The sequence below is a fragment of the Micropterus dolomieu genome, linkage group LG12 (assembly GCF_021292245.1).
Source record: "Micropterus dolomieu isolate WLL.071019.BEF.003 ecotype Adirondacks linkage group LG12, ASM2129224v1, whole genome shotgun sequence".
NCBI lineage: Eukaryota > Metazoa > Chordata > Actinopteri > Centrarchiformes > Centrarchidae > Micropterus > Micropterus dolomieu.
The window spans coordinates 29,397,712-29,412,528 of NC_060161.1; the positions used below are offsets into that span (position 1 = coordinate 29,397,712).

A 14,817-nucleotide genomic window follows, 5' to 3' on the forward strand; every position below is an offset into this window, starting at 1 on the left:
CAGCTGCAGTCCTTTTCTCCAGTTGAAGAGCATCAAGTGATACCTCTAAGCGTGTCTTCTCTACCTTTAAGGATGCCTCTAAGCGTGCTTGTTCCATTTTGATTTGGCTTTCCTGCCCTGCAAATGCTGCCTCAGCTTTAGCAGCTTGGGCTTCAGCACGAGCTAAGGCTGCAGCTGCACTGGTAGAGGAACCACGGGATCTTCTTGATGAAAGTGAACCTGAGGCATGAGACCTTGTCCGCAGTGACTGAGATCCTGATGATTTTTTGTCTGACATTTTCATTGGTATCCCAGAAGCATTGTTTTACTGTTCTGTCCTCTTCACACGCCTTGCATGAATTGACAGGCAGATAAACTCCATCCCCAATTACTACACTGACAAAGATGTTCCAACTTGACTTTCTTTTAATGTAGCAACTGGCAGTAGGGTAAAACTGACAAAAAGAAAAACAAAACATATATCAGAGGTCTCTGAATTGCCACTGTAGAGAGCACAGGAAATAAACTCAAATTGTACACAGTATTTACAGATACTAAATCAAAAGGATAAGCTACTGGTAAGCATAATGTAGCTAAATGCAATTTATATACACTTTTCTCACTGGTAGTTAGCTAGCACATATGGCCAACCTAGACAGACTATCTGTATGTACCTACCCACTGTTCTGTGAAAATATATATAGAAACATATCAACAAATGATCTCTTAAGTTTATTTTACATACCAACGATGCTTTCAAAGACCCAAATGTCAGGATGATGACTGATGAAAGACTGAGCTTTTCCTAGGCTCTTACATGGAGAACTTCCTTGATGCTTACTGATGATGTCATCAAGTAGAGACACAGATCACCTAACCTAAATGGCTGCTATACAAAACCTGACCAGCAGGGGGAGTTCTAAGTAACTTAAAATGTCTATCATAATAAAACAGCACACAATACAACATTTGTATTATGTACTAGCCAACATATACACATATATATTGTGCAGTTGATTTCTAGCCTTTAGAGTGATAAAGTAGACATTACCTATTAGGCCTTTCAGTAAAGTTAAAATGAAGAACTTTGAACTTTATTTTGTTAACACGTGTTAAAAATACAATGTATTTGGGAATAATGCATATATTTTCTTCTTGTTGTGGATCAGATGAGGGGTCTGTGTAAAGAAACTGAAAATGGAAGAAAATGTTGTTTTATTGTGCTGTTTTCTGTCTCATCCAATAAATCAGGGTGATCCACCCCAAAGTTGCTTTGAAAAACAGCACAAAAGTAAGATGGATTACGTGATCCTGGATAGCAAAACACAAATCTGGAAACTTTTTGAACAACTGTGCCCAGGTGTCAGAGTTGTGTGCTCAAAGGGCAGGTGGCATGTTTCCACTGCACCACAACAGATCAGATTATAGCTGTGAAGAGAGAGCTGAGTGGAGCATTAAGCAGAAACTATTTACCCAGCATGCACCTAGATCCAGGCCGGACCACAAGTCAGTCTGATAGAGACTGAGAAGTGAAGTCTTCTCAGAACAGTTCATGCAATAAACTGCATCAATAACAGCATTTAACAACACGCTTACAAAGTGTGCAGCATATTTAAGTCTCTGCATGTTGATTTCACAGCAAACTGAAATAAAATGAAACCAGCAGCAGCCTGGATAAGACAAACGTCCAACATGTGACGTTAGGACTTTGAATCATGCTGTTTTAATCTGACATTTATTCAATTATTTTTACAACACATTGCATATTAGATTATACAATGTAAGTTATTCTTAAAATTGTTTTCACTGCACAGATGTTGTCGCATGAGCATCATTCTAGATAAAGCTGTTGGAGACAAACATCCAACCTGTGAAGTCTAACCATCTTCCTGGAAATCATGTCAGCAGGTGATAGTACTGGCCAGCTTTTTATTGTTACATCTCACAGCCTTGTCCTGAATTTTTTTTGGTCTGTCGGTCTGTCTATGGATTTCATGAATGTAAGAATACAGCAGGCCAACAACAGTATCACATAGGCGTGAACGACAACAGAATGTAGCTAAATCACAGACACAAAGTTGTGATTTCGCATGTTTAGTTATATGGTGCATGGATGTGTGTTGGTTCGATCGTCACACCCCCTACTCAAATAAGCTAATGGACATACAGCACGGTTAGTGTTTTTCATGTTAGAGGAGAAACAGGTCTGGCCAACACTAGTAGCACCAGGATCTATTGGCAAACAAGTCAGTGCAGATACTATAGAGTTTCTAAGATGCATTAAAGCCCCGCGTGGGATTGCATCAAAAACAAAAGCACATTCCTTCCATGGTACAGGCATATCAGAGGATGACAATAATTCACCACCAGGAATTCACATGGGCTGTCACAAATTGAGGAGCTGACAAACCAGATAAATTCCATGGACAAACCCAATTTGTTTATATAATACGTTTACATGTTGTATCAGATTTAGTAAATGTGAGGGGGAAAGTTATGTTTGTTTATTAAGGACCAGGAATTGTTTATGAAACTTTAATACTTTTGAGGGGATTTTTTTCAACATTGTAGCTGCAAAGTAAGAAGAACTTAAGACCTCCAAGCTTTGAGAACAGATAGTTGGGATTGAGGTTGTATTATTAAAAAATTGTTTAATCCAATTTATCTTTTGGTATTGCTGAAGGGAGAGAAATCAAGAAAGTTTAGGCCACCACTTACGTAGGAGTTCATTAAAACTGATTTTCTAACATAGTGCGCTCTTCTTCTCCACAAAAAATTATAAAGGAAGTTCTCAATGATATTGGAGGTCCATTTGTTGACATCCAGAGATAACACAGCTTAAGTAAGACGAGATCTGCCCTCTGCTTTGTTTAGCAAAATTTTTCCTTTAAGTGATACATTTTCTCTTTGAAGCCATAAATTTAGGTCTTATCCTATGACGGGGTTGAAATGGTGTCAATGTTTTTGTTAATAACAATTCCAAGGTAGGACTCCTTCACTGGAATGGCAGAGCTAGACGGAACGATCCAGCTTTTAAGGATGAGCAGCTCACACTTACTGATTTAAGAATAAACCAGAGGCTTTACATAATGTCATTATTGTATCAATAGCAACTGAAACCCGTGAGGCATCCTTTAAAAATGAAGCGAGATCGTCAGCCTGACTAATCATTATTTCTTTTTCAGCTATATTGATACCTTTTAAGAGGCTGGTCTTAATGAAGCAAGTAATTGAGCACAGATTAGATACAGTTATGGTGAGACAGGACACCCCTGACTGACTTTGGTCAAACCTAGGAGAGGTGCCTCTAAACAGTTTAACTAAGCAATTTGCATTCCTGCACATGGTTTTAATAGCTGGACAAAAGTGCCAAAGCCTAATTGAAATCGAGAAACAATATACAACCATCATCATCGCTGATATCAGCATGAGGTCCATCACAAGCCTGATGTTGTTAGATATATGTCTTTACCTCATAAACCTGGTTTGGTTTTCATCAATAATTGGGTCCAAAATAGCTTTTTGGTTTCAGTGAGGTATCCTTAAAAAAATGTCAGCTGCTACCTAATTATACTGAGATTTATACAAATGTGTATAAAAAGTGGAGCATCTACCTGACGCTTTTATCCAAAGCAACTTACTATTGCTATACATGTCAAAGGTCACACACCTCTGGAGCAACTAGGGGTTAAGTGTCTTGCTCAGGGGCACATTGGTGGATGGGTAACAGTGGGGGATTGAACGTGGGTCTCTCACACCAAAGGCATGTGTCTTATCCATTGCGCCATCACCATAACTAGCTGTTTTAGGTGATCATCAGTAATAACCTCATAAAGACAGTCTCTGAATAGAGATGGTTTTATTGTGGGATCGTTCTGATTGGAAGAAATATGCAGTGTTTTGATCCTCTTCCTTCGCCCATTCACACCTTGATCTCACAAAGGATCCCTCTGCTTTTGCTCTGTATATTTAAGAGATTTTGCTGTTAAAATTAAATCCTGTGTCATTTTCAGAGAGAGCAGTTATTTTGTTTCTTCTGCTTTTCTAGACTTTTTCTAGACAAAAATGACCCATACTTTCTTAAACATTAAGGGACACGTTTAATCTGTAATCAGATTTTCCTCTTACACCTGTAATGACTGAACTTTGATCACATGACTTTCAACCTCTGTCTCCTCTCACAGGGAGAAGATGATCTGCAGCATCCTGCTGCTCATCAGCCTGACCTCCTGTGTCTGTGGTTAGTTTACACCTTCATTTATTATCCAGAGAGAGAAAAGTAGAAATACACTAGCAGCCTTCAGAATCTTTAAATCTGTCAGTGAAAACATCTGCAGAACATTATAGCAGGTTGACACTGTTTATCAAAATCAGGAAGATTCTTCAAGATTCTTCAACTGTTGCTTGAATTGTATATATTATTGGAATCACATTTTTATACCATTGTATCTTTGAACCCTTTGTTTTCCAGCTTTATTAACTATTATTTATATAATATAATTTATATAATATTTATTCTGTTAATTATTATTAACAGAAACATTAGAGTTTAAAGGCTCACAAGTTAAAGTTGTCAGTTTGTCTGCTCCTCACTTTCCCTCTCTGTCTCATCAACAGGAACATTTGTAGTGAATGTGACACAGACCTCCTATCAGGCAGAGGAGAACGAGAACATCACACTGGAGTGGACCTTCACAACCAAAACTGACAGCTCCCTCAACTCACTTTTTATCTACTGTGAACTGTTAACTGATCGTAAGGCCTCAGGTCTGTATCGTCTACATGAAGGTCTTGAGGTCCCAGAGTCTCAGGATGAACAGTTTGCAAGACGAGTGCAGTGTGACAAAGACGTCCTCAGAGAAGGACGAATCAGACTTCACGTGTCCAGACTCAGGACTGAGTGTCAAGTGCTCACAAATTATGGGATGAACTCTGGCAGATGCTGACTCAATGTCACTGATAAGTTGATTCAGTTGAACTTTCTTTTACATTAAGCAGCTTTTTGGATAAACAAGTACCTGAAAAGAAATGTATTGTGGACTACAACAATCCACAACCTTTAAACTTCCTTCTTGCGGTGTCTGGGAAATATGTTGCATCTGTGTTAATTTTTTATTTAATTTATAGTAACAAAGTAACAACACACATTAATCAACATTATTGTAAATATGCATGTGTTAGCCTGCTGGCCATCTTTTGGCTGGCTGTTGAGGATCTTTTCGTTTCTCTTTCAGTGAAATGTTTTTTCTTCACATGAATGAAACAGATTTGTTTGGTCTCTTAACAGCAGCGAGGGATCAGCCCGAACCTGAGAGACCAAACACAGCAAGCTGGGGAAGGATCTACTGTGTACTAGGACTGACAGCAGCAGCAGCTTATGCTGGCTGTTTGTTACTATATATTTATTTTCTTTCTGCGGGGTGGTGATGGCCCAATGGACACATGCCTTTGAGAGACCTGGGTTCAATTCCCCACTGTGACACATCCACTAATGTGTCCCTGAGCAAGACACTTAACCCCTAGTTGCTCCAGAGGCTTGCGATCTCTGATAAATAGCAATTGGCGCTTTGGATAAAAGTGTCAGCTAAATGAATAAATGTAAATGCATAGCAAAAAAGGTTTATAGTCCAGTCCAGTGTTGGATTTGATTAAAGTTACAGCTCAGCAGATCAGTCAGAGGAGTTTGATCAACACTGTAAAGGAGACAAGACTGTTAGAATACAATTTTATACCACGGACACAGAAAATACTGGTTCTCATTGGCTGGCAGGTAATTAAACTGTATATCAGCAACAACTTCTCACACATAACATGAGTAAAATAACAACAAACAAATAGCTTTTAAAGATTAAACACATCCTGCCTTTACATTCTTCAGTTAAGTGGCCGTGGTATCCGAGTCACAGAATATAAAATATAAAATAATGAATTGATGGAGGAAACAGTAATAATGATGTGATTAATACATAATAACAAAATCTAAGATCTTTATATTATATATTTATATCCTGTATTTGACTCCTCCAGTGTTTTAACCTGCAATTATATCATTTAAATGCACTTTAAACTGAAATATACTGTTACTGTTTCATTTTTGTTTGTTACAGCTCCTATTTTCTGTCGGTTACTGATCGTAACTAATGACAAGTAATGATTGTTTGTGTTGTTTAAAGAAAAGTTATGTGGTGTTAACTCTGGTATTAAGGTCAAAGGTCACCAGAGAGACCTTTTTACTGGAAGTGAGGTGGTTTTGTTTAGAAATCCTCACCTGGCTGCAGGTTACAGCTGAGCTCATTTAGACCACCAGGCTCGTTCAATTCAATTCAATTCAATTCAATTTTATTTATATAGCGCCAAATCACAACAACAGTTATCTCACAGCGCTTTTCGTTGAAATGTAACTGATGATCACAAAGACCTTCTGCTGTCTTTGTGTTTTTACCTCTGATATTTGCTGAAAATGTTATCTTGTTGATTCATTTGTCATGTATATTTTTTATATATTTCAAATGAAAAGTTTTTCTTGACTGAATAAAATAAATTTAATATATATACAACTGCATGTTCTGCTGCTGAATTGGTGCCGTCTCAGGCATTTGAAGTGACTTTCTAACCTGCATCGACTGAGAATTTGTTTTGTCAACAGCATACACTCATTTTCTTAAAACTTTAAACATAAATACAAAAACACCATCAAATAGAAAGACATTTCTAAGGACCAGCTAAACGTCTCTTTGCATATATTGCAAAGAAAAAGCTTCAGTCTGGCCACAGCACCTCACCAACATCGAAGCAGTGATTTTTCTGGTCGAGCAGCAGGAGAAGTATCGCCTGGTACTGTGAATCAGCCCTGAGAAGCTTCTACAGCTGTATCTGCACATGTAGCTTCCATAGTTTGCAGAAAAGGTTCACGAATGGGGATCGTGGTCATAGACCTTTCATCAGGCAGTAAATACTGTAAATACTCTGTAGGTAGAAATACAGTTTACAATCTCATGCATACATGCAGTGAAACATAATTTCTGTGTTGGCATCTATCGCACCAAAACAGCAGAATTCAGTTGTCCCCCCCTCAATTGCTAAATTTGCTAAATTGCCTATTGAAGTGATGAGCATGTGAGGTCACATTATGAAAGTTAAAGTTTAAGTGTGAGTTTTAGTGACCTGTAGTGTTGAGGGTTGTGAAATGTCTGTTTTAAGTTTTTTGAAACACAAAACAAACTACATGTTTTTTCTACCAGGGCAGGAAAGGTTTAGCCGGCTGATGCTTCCATGCTCTAAGCAAAAGTTACTTTTATTGCTAATTACTGATCGGCTGATTGTCTCGCTAACGTTACATGTCTTGTGGTGATTATAGACAGCTTCTAGCTAACGTTAAAGCTATTAACAACAATTTTCATTTGCATCACTAAAGTTTGACAAACTTAAGTTAATTACCTGTCAGGCAGAAAACAGATAACTTCCAGATAACTGCCGTCAGCTGTTTGTATCTGTCCCGACTCCTCTGGCTTCATTGTATAAAGATCCACACGGAAAATTTATCTGATTTTTGTGTATTATTCTCTTTTCTCTATCAGCTAACAGAAAGTTTTATTCTTTTGCAAAGTACTTTTGAATCCATGAAGCACTTTCTAACTTGTTTTTAAACGTAAAGTTTGACTATTGTTTTCCACCACACTTTACTAATTTATTTTGAATATTTATTGGATATATTGCCATTAAAAGTGTTTTAACTGTGACAGCCAAGCTTTTTAAATCCCAGAATAAGACACAGAAAAGTTTCATTAATAGATGTTTTTACAGCATTTAATAAATGAATTAAAAAACCCTGCTGACTTACATTACACTACGTTATATATTAGAACTTGTGACCTTAATGTAAACAATAATGTCATCCAGGAAGTGTCTAATGTAAACAATAATTTCATCCAGGAAGTGTTTAATATTGGACATTAACTAGTTATAACCTGCTCAGGGACTAAGGATGGAAATGAGCTATTTAGCTATTTTGCATTTACATTTAAGTCTAACTACGTTGTTGATTAATGTGCACTGTCCCTGTTAAATAAAAATAAAAAATGTAAACAATATTTTCATCCAGGAAGTGTTTTAGTTTTTGTCAGACTCCTTCTGAAAGCCATAGCTGGATCTCAACACCTCCTATTTTTTAAATATCACTCTATCTTTTTGTAACTGGACACCTATGACATTAGTTCCTGTATTATTAAACAGAGGGTGAGAAGGTAAACAGCTTGGTGCTGGTGTTATTTGTTAAACTAACAACAACCGGAAAATAGGTGAAATATCTTCTCAGTGACAAACTCATCATCGACTACAAAACGTAAAGAGTAAAGAGTTTACTGATGATGCAGCACAAAGCATCAGTAAGTAAGTAAGTAAACTTTATTTGTATAGCACCCTTCACAAACAAGAAGTGTCACAAAGTGCTTCACAGTAAAAAATAAAACAAATAACAACAACAACAACACTTAAAATACAAAACTATATGGCTTGTTAAAAGCTTGTCTAAAAATATGTCTTAAGGTGTTTTCTAAAAGATTCCACAGAATCCAAGGCTCTCAAGGCTAAAGGGAGAGAGTTCCAGAGCCTTGGAGCCACCACACAGAAAGCATGATCACCTTTTGTTTTATAACGTGTTCTGGGAACAGTTAAAAGGTCTTGTCCAGAAGACCTCAGACAGCGACCAGAAATGTGTGCATGCAACAGATCCTGGATGTAAGAGGAAGCTTGACCATTCAAGGCTCTGTAAGTAATGGTTAAAATTTTAAAATGTACTCTAAAACCAATCCAAAGCCAATGAAGGGCCTTAAGTACTGTTGATATGTTCACTTTCTACCACGCTGAGGTGTAAAACATTTTTAACACCTGCCAAACAATGAGAAACAGCTATTTTCCCTGTGGCCATGGTGAAATATTGAGTCCTAACAAGAGTCTGATTATCACATCCACTTCATGCAGTGATCGGCCAGGTACACGGAGGTGTTAAGCTGATGATACACAGGGCAACGTTTTGAGCAATTTTGCTGGGCAATGTTGCTAGTGGCAAATCCGCTGATGTTTTGAACGGATAGCGGCGGTGCAGGGCAGGTGGTGGAGTAGTGGGGGATTCTTTACTCATTACCATTGACGGCATTGTTGCCCTGCACGATTGCTCTAAAAGTTGCTCTGTGTATCATCAGCTTTAAAGTACTGAAGGTAACTTCTCTCTCAAACTGTCTTTTCTGTCTTCACAACTTCTGTCACTCATGTTAACAACTAAGTTTAAAACCACAAGCGCCGTCAGAGTGAAGAAGTCTGAAGTTGTGCGCTGTTACCTCTGTTTGTAGTTTCACTGAATCCAGACTACAAAGACACAAAGATGTTGGAGAGAGATCAGGTAGGCAGCGTGAAGCAGCCAGGAAGAGGCTGCAGGATTTTAGCGTGGCCGTTCAGAGCAGCTATGAACACTTTTGTCTCCGGACGGTGTCGGACAACACTTCGTATGACCAAGTTAGTTTGAACCCTCACAGAAATGAAACCAGAATGAAACATCTCAGGAACTACTGGATGGATAACCATGACCTTTGGTACAGACATTCATGGTGGTCAGAGGATGAATCCTGCTGACTTTGGTGATCCATGACTTTTCCTCGAGCACCACCATGAGGATCACATTTACAGTTTCTTGTGAAATGTCTCCATAACTGGATAGATTGTCACATGTTCATGATCCTCTCCGGATGAATTTTATCACTTTGGTGACATTAGCATATAGCTCAAAGCACACTGTGCCTAAATCCAGCTTCACAGAGGCGTTAGCATGGCTGTAGTCTTGTTACATGCATAACTACAAATGTTCAGCAGTGATACAGGAGATAAACCAGGACAGCAGCACTACAGTCAGACCTAATCTACAGCAGCAGGTGGTTCCCTGGTTTGTTGGCTTTTGTTTCTCATCTGTGGGCCGATCACTGGCTGCTGTAGAGATCAAACAAATGTTTCATGTGATTAAAAAACATTTTAATGAAGGAGAAAACAAAAGAACCAGCAGATTAAGGAGTTTTCATATTTACAGCATTGTCTATTTAAAACAAGACTCATGCTGCTTTTAAAACTCATTATTGGTGATAGAACTTCATTTAAGTTGAGACAGTTCTTATTGCATTTAAGCCACAAATATTGCAAAATATTATAAAATTACAAAGTCTAAAAACTCATGAGGCAGGTACTGGGTGGACAGCTCAGACAAACAGACATGTTAGTTTGTGTCCATACAACATGTCTGTAGAGTCTAGTTCAGCAGCCCAGTCAGTGCAGCACTGATTACTGCAGCAGAATATCTTCAGCAGTTTCTATTCATCCAAAAAAATGAACAAAGTTAAAATAAATCTGAGGAGAAAGTTCTTCTAAGGTCTATTGAGTCAACCTACCAGTAACAATGAGTCTGCATTCATTATAGTTGCCGCCGTAATTTGTGAGTACTTCACACAGGTACAGGCCCGAGTCCTCAGTCCTGAGTCTGGACACATGAAGTCTGATTCGTCCTTCTCTGAGGACGTCTTTGTCACACTGGACTCGTCCTGCAAACTGTTCATCCTGAGACTCTGGGACCTCAACACCTTCATGTAGAAGATACATCACTGAATCTGTACGATCAGTTAACAACTGACAGCAAATAAAAAGGGGGACGGGAGGCCTGTCAGTTTTGGTTGTGAAGGTCCACTCCAGTGTGATGTTCTCGTTCTCCTCTGCCTGATAGGAGGTCTGTGTCACATTCACTACAAATGTTCCTGTTGAGGAGACAGAGAGGGAAAGTGAGGAGCAGACAAACTGACAACTTTAACATGTGAGCCTTTAAACTCCATCTACACATGTTTCTGTTTCTACAAGCTACAAAGAGCTCTGCAGATGTTTTCACTGACATTTAAATAGGAAAGTAATAAAATGTGTTAGCGAGGCTGAAAGTGAATTTTTCTACTTTTCTCTTTCTGGATAATTAATGAAGGTGTAAACTAACCACAGACACAGGAGGTCAGGCTGATGAGCAGCAGGATGCTGCAGATCATCTTCTCCCTGTTAGAGGAGACAGAGAGGAAGAGGTCAAAATATTGAACATTTCAAAGTCTTCAGTGTTTGTAGGAATGTATTTCTGTCACAAGGTGGCGCCAGTTTCAACTGAGTATATCCGTGTGTTTGCTGGCTGATGAGTAAAACCGGGTTCGTGGTTATTTAGTGTATCGTGGTTATACAGTGACATCACTACATAGTTTGTACCTCAGAGAGAACTGACGAGTTGATTCTTCAGCTGTAAAATGCCCAGTTTGTGTAAAAAAATAAAATACAATAAAAGTTAAACTATTCACGTCATGATGGTTTTTCTTATGTCTCTGTTAAAAGACGTCTATTGGCTGATATACCAGCATCACATTTATTAAACTCCCAAATACTGATACCGGTACTTGCCTGAAATATCCAGTATCATACGGGCCACAGAAAAACTAATCAGCTGCTTATGAATGAAACTGTGTATGTGCAGTGCTTGAAGTGAAAAAAATAGGTGTTTGGACTTTTGTAAAAATCTGAATAAAAGGTATTTATCACGTTTACCCTGACTTCTCTTAAATTTAGATTCAGAGGTCTCTAAGTTGGTCAAAGAAGATCTTGCAGTGTTTGAGCTGCAGCAAGAAACAGAAGTGAACCTGCTTCCGGGTCTGGCTGAATGTAAAAGATAACGTGCAATTATAACTTTTATAATGTTTATTGGAAAAGGGCATGATAGAAACCCCACAAGTGTCCTATTTGAACAATACTAAAATAAAGTCTAGCCTGTTTTAATTAAATGTAACAATAAAACAAGTATAGTTTTCATCACTACTTACTTGCCACGAGTTTATGGCATCTTGTCAACTCCAACGTTAATCCGCGAGTCTATGAAGAGGAAGTATTTTAACATAGATATTCATCCCAAATCTGGCTGGAAACATTTGCGCTCTTGGTTTCCTGGTTCCCAGACATGTGCCCTGCTGTAGGTCTAGTATCAAGAAGATCAAATCCCCCAAGTTGAACAAGTGTGAGCATCACAGTTTAAAGCAAAGCCATTAACTGGGGAGGGGGCGGTGCAGCAGGAGGCGTGATTTCACAGAAGTGGAGATGTAATTTTCTAAAAGCCCGCCTTGTTCTTCCAAGAAAGTAAACTGAAAATAAAAATATTTGAATATACTAAATGTTTTCACACGGTGGCATCATCATCGCAGGGGATGGTGAGCTCAGACCGGAGACACATTTCCACGAACTGGCTGCACCATGGCTTTCAGCGGAGCTCACTGAAAGGGGAGGTATTTCCCATAATTTATATTCATTCAGCAGTGCGATTATGAGAGCGCCCCGCTACTGAACATTCATACGATGATTACAAAATATACAGGCGCATTACCTGCTGTGCTCACAGGAGACACACTGTTGTTCAAAATGCTATCCAGTCTCCTCGCGTGGAAAAACACATTTGTTCGCTATAAAAGGGCCACAGGCGAGCTCTTCAGTAGCCTATCTGTCTGATAAATATCCTGCCATGTTTCAAAACTGAAAACAAAGAAGTAAATCTATATATAATCTATAACAAATGCATTTGAAATGTCTCTCTTCAATGTGAGATCACTTTCAAGCAAGACTTTTATCTTAAATGATTATATTATGTCTGCAAACATCGATTTTATGTTTTTAACTGAATCCTGGTTGCAAACTAATGACCATAGCCAGCTAGCTGAACTGTGTGCACAGACATCTTGGTGGGCAGGGGCTCAAGTTTTTTGACAAAACGTTAAATATATTAACACAACTCTGACTTCCTTACAATTTTTTTAAATTCCTTTACACTCACGCAATTGTTTAATACTCAACATGTTTCTACAAAATAATCAGTTCACAGAGACACCATGGTTTCTTCAGTATTCACTAGGTTTATCACAGGATCAGGCAACAGCAAAGCAAAGTATGTCACAATTTGCATGTTTTCTATGCTACTAGTATATATTTAGAATAAATGACGGTGATGGATAGTTATTTGATGAGTAGCCTACGATCATAAATATAAAGTTACTGTTTAAGGCAGGACACTTTTTCAGTGGTCAATTTTGAGATTTTGGTGTATTTTACTTTTATATCTTCTTTTACTCTTATAGAAAGAAAGCTTCCAAAATACACATTTAGATGGAGTTTGTTTTAAGCCTACTACACTTCGTCTGTTTGCTTCTGTAGATTTCTTCTAAATGAACTAAAACAATCTAATCTGCATATTTGAACATAACATTTCAGGGTATAGGAGACTTGATGTAGGCCGAGGTCATTAACCGAGAAAGCTCTGTTGAGATATGCTTTATTTATTTTCTTTATCCGATTCTCATTACATTAGCTCAGCTCATGAGTCATGCATGTTAGCAAGACTTATATATGCCTTTTGTCTTTTTGCGAATTAGCTGTTAACTCAAGGCACTGGCAGCTTAGTCTTTTGTTCATCACCACTCACCTCCACACAAGCCAAGAAAAACACAACTGGGAGGGGCTGCTGCCTGTCTGTGCATGCTGCGTGGAGACGCGGAGCGAGAGAGAGGTAGAGAGAGAGCGTCGGAACTCGACAGTCTCATCTCCCGACCTGATATTTAGATTTTTTATTCAGTAAATATATTTGTTTGACAGGAAAGCTGCGCACAAACAGGAATATATATACTGTATAATATATAAATTCATTGATTTTTTAAAAAGCACAGCAGATAAAGGGCACTTTCTCTTGAGGAAGAAAAAGGGAAGGTGCTTGAGCCCCTTTTGATATCTATGTGTGCACATGCCTGCTCACAAATGTTCTGCAACTGACTTTTCAAATATAGCCACTTCTTTTAACTTTAAACAACATGTCTATGGGCAAACACATAACTGTGGTCATACGCTGGAATTGGTTTTTACCCTGGGTGTCAGCATTTCCTCTGTAGAATTAGTGAATATGACCATATCTGACCACAAATGTATAGTTTTTAACTGTGAATCACTAGTTACTCAATCTGCCTTACCAAGCACTTCGTGCTCTCGCATCCTTAATGAATAAAGCGTTTCAAAGATTTGCACATTGTTTCAGAGCCAAAGCCAACACCTGTCTGATTCCAACACCAACGATCTGGCTGATCACTTCAATCATATCTGCTTGTCATCCCCAAATACTGTTGCTCCTCTAAAGCAGAGGTCACTAATAGGCGGACCGCGGTCCGGACCCAGCCGCCGTCCTCTCCGGACCGCCGACCTACAGCACATTTATTATTGAGACTTACTACCTCGTGACGGAGCGTTTCTATTTTAACCCGCGCAGCTTTTCTAGCATTTACTGTACTGATTTAGAGGACCAGGAAACTCACAGACCAATCACATGTGCTCCAATCGTCTCATGTGACGCTGCTCAGCCAATCAAATCTGTGCATACCGATGCTTGCGAGTCGAGTCCGCGAGATTCACCAGAGACGTTTTGGAAACACACCCAAATTGAGGAGACGAAAGATAAAAGAGATTTCACATGACTTTTAATCAAGAATGTACAGATTTATACATGTACATTCCTCCCACGGGCAGTTCAAAACCAGCATATCTCATAGATCTCCAATATGCTAGCTGGAGCTCATGTTTCTCACTGAACAACAGAAAGTAGGAAAGTGGTAGCTCTGTAAGAGGAAATGAAAGAGAAGAGGAGGCATTACAGATGATCAGTTGTGTGTTTATTATAAAATTGGTTAAGACTACACTTCATCACTTCAAGCTACACTTTTTATTACATTTTTTCTAAAAATTAGGCACTTTAGT

The 14,817-nt window shown here is 38.6% G+C and overlaps 1 long non-coding RNA gene across 1 annotated transcript; it reads right to left on the reverse strand.

The window, feature by feature from the left end:
* Positions 1–10,713: 10,713 nt before the first annotated feature.
* On the reverse strand, positions 10,714–11,954 carry LOC123981048. The gene is made up of 3 exons (XR_006827657.1): positions 11,859–11,954; positions 10,997–11,052; positions 10,714–10,769 (listed from the first exon to the last, which is right to left on the reverse strand). It is a non-coding gene; the product is annotated as an uncharacterized LOC123981048 (long non-coding RNA).
* Between the last annotated feature and the right edge of the window lie 2,863 nt (positions 11,955–14,817).